This window comes from Frankliniella occidentalis, unplaced genomic scaffold, assembly GCF_000697945.3.
Source record: "Frankliniella occidentalis isolate FOCC.00 unplaced genomic scaffold, Focc_3.1 Scaffold76, whole genome shotgun sequence".
In the NCBI taxonomy this organism is placed as follows: Eukaryota; Metazoa; Arthropoda; class Insecta; order Thysanoptera; family Thripidae; genus Frankliniella; species Frankliniella occidentalis.
The window spans coordinates 289,682-292,584 of NW_026267206.1; the positions used below are offsets into that span (position 1 = coordinate 289,682).

Genomic DNA, 2,903 nt, shown 5'->3' on the forward strand with positions numbered 1-2,903 from the left:
CCCCGCACCGCCAGTCGCCCCTCGCGCCTGGAGACCTGCCTGGCCTCGCGCGAGACTGTCTGCTGACATGGCGCGGTACAGGAGGACGGTCTTCGTGCTCGCCTGCGTCGCGCTCAGCGCCGGTAAGTGAATTAGCATAAACATAATGAGAACGAAAGTGAAGCAGCCGACCACCATGGCTATGATGTGTTTGTGATAATCTTTGAATGGACTGCCGCCTTTTAGAACCCTCCTAATTTATGCATAACCTTTTGTTTACATTCCGACAAGAAAATTTGACATGTGCAAATTTCAAAATGTACTGCATAATTTTGTGTTGACTTTGCGTGTGGAACAGCATCGTTTTTTAAATCTCATTATTTTGCTTCTTCTGTAACTGTGTACCTGCTCTGACAAGTGAAAGTCAATTTGGACGTGGTCGTAATACGCCGTTTAAAAAAAATGCTCCAGATGTAACACTCCTTACTTGTGTTTCTGTGCATTTAACGATTCTGCAACTATCCATTTGTACTTTCAGAAATACATTACATTAGTGTTTAGTGGCAATTATGATTTTGTATTATATTTATTTTTAAAATTTCGTTCAACTTTCCCAAACTTACGGGTTTAATTGTACGTTTTCGGACTTGGGTAAAATGATTGTGAGGTTTGTCCCGAGTTTCACTGAAAGTGTTTTAATGAGCCTTTTTTATCTCTTTAATGTCCGTCTGTCTGGCACCATTTCCACCATGTAGTCGTGTCAGTCGTACCCAATGCACACCGGTTTGCGTTACTTGTCAGCCAGGGCGACGATGGCGCAATAGGTAGCTCGTCGCTGTTGTTGTTTGTGTGCGTGCGCGCGCGCGTGTGTGTGTGTGTCAGAGTGAGGAAGATGGAGCGGGGGAGTGAGGGAGGGGAGTAGCTGGAGAAAGAGAGAGCAGCTGTCAGGTTCCAGATCGTACTGAAACCATTTTGGGGAGCATTACGAATTAACCACCAGTTAGACCACTACGGCCCTGTCGGGCGAGTCCGTGCGCACGGCTACCGGTACGCGGGAACCCCTTTGGGAAGGGAGTAGGGGGGGTCGCCTTCGATCCCGACCCGATCGGCGGCGCCAGACTGACTGACACCCACGACGCGCCCAAGTCGTCACACACCTCTGACGACGACGCGGTGAAAGAAACCAAAAGGTGTGGAGCGCACGGCGGCGCGGCACGTACGGCGCTGGCGTGTTACGCACAAAGTCAATCACGGTGTTTACACCTCAATCTGTGACGTCGTCGTAGTGGGAAAATAATTAGTCGCTTCCGAGCAGCGGAGAGCAGCAGTAAGTATGAGCCGGTAGACAGACATCACCTCGACAAGTGAAAGTGCCTGACGGAGGCACCTCACTTTATGAAGAAGCCGGCGGTGGCTGCGATGGCGGGAAGGGGGGAGGGAGGGGGAAGTGTGCGCGGAGGGAGGGGGGGAGTGGGAGTGGAGAGGGAGGGGGGATGTGGGAGGGGTGGGGAGGAGGGATTGGAAGCAGTAGGAGTTTCGCGGAAAAGAGCTAATTTTTTGACATGGTTTTACATGGAGCTGCGAAGTACTTAAGTCAAGACCCCGCCCCTTCCCCCCCCCCCAAAAAAAAAATCTCGATTGCTCCCCCGCTCTCTCGCTTGTCTCGTAGGCACTACTATCAATATCGGTGTGGGAACGGCGTAGACGGGAAAGGCGTAGATGTGTTATCGTTGTCGTTGACGCACGCAAACTAGTGTGCGTTGTTTTCGAACATCATTGCTTCCTCGTGCTTTTAGAAGCGTTTCGATTGGTAACAAAGTTATCTAAAAGCTAAAACTGCTAACTCTTATCTCGTCCGTTTCAGCACACGACGGAAAATGTTTGGTCACCTCGACCAAAATGTTTGATTGTTGTTACTAAAATGGTGTTAAAGTTCTAATCATAGGAGGTTCCGATGTTTTATCCGACGTGTTTCGGCGGAACGGCTAATCGCCAACGTCCAATCGTCTAAGGTATACCGTCCATAAAAAGTACGTTTGTTTTTTCTCAGATTCATTCGGCAAATTACGGGAGGTTGGCGCCTGCGAGACTCAGGGTAGGCCACCCCGCAGTACACGCATGCACTGCAGGCAAGATGTTGCCTACCCACCAGGCGCTACCAGAGACTTTGCGGTTTCGTACAGCGAATGGCGGACGTACACTTTCAGGATTATGATTATCCCTAATGGTTATGACTCAGGCACACTAAATCCTTATGCACTTTGTTGTGCATAAGACTTGCACAATTTTATACAGTCGTCAAAATTTTCATATTGCAATTCATATGCATAAACATTTATGCATACTTATGGCTGTATAAAATTCTGCAAGTTTATGCACAACAAAATGCATAAGGGTATAGAGTGGGAGGCAAATTTAACATCAATTTAGTTATAACAACCAAAGTATCCATGCATAATGATTCATGATTGGTGTATAATCACATGCACTTATTACTTTATCTGCAATTTCATTTTCAGTCCCATGCTTTACATTTTAAAAATTGCACACGCGAATCTGTCGAATTTGTCCTCTGATACGCCTGTTGATGTACGACAACAAACATGGGTGTACCGGGTGTAACTGTGAATGCGCAGCAGTGTTGCGGGATTGCCTACTCAATATGGCCGCAGGGGCCATGGCCGCTTACGGATGTCAAGAGTAGGCAAACCCGCAACACTGCTGCGCATTCACAGTTGCACCCGGTACCGTATACACACTTTATACGTCTCCCGCGGGCGCTCGACGACTCGACCCGCTTTCGCGAGCGTCCGGCAGAGCGCAGCACTCTCCATGGCGCCAACGCGGCCCGGCTGGCGCAGCTCCCCGGAGTATCGCGGAGGGGCGCGCTGTGGCGCCGGAGAACCGCGGCGGGGTGGGGACCG

General features: G+C 49.5%; 1 protein-coding gene across 1 annotated transcript in view; it reads left to right on the plus strand.

The window, feature by feature from the left end:
• LOC113204208 (chitin deacetylase 1) overlaps positions 1–2,903 on the plus strand; it is a gene marked incomplete at its 5' end in the record, with an annotated part of 25,510 nt that overhangs the window by 10,750 nt on the left and 11,857 nt on the right. The gene's annotated exons all lie outside the window — the stretch shown is intronic.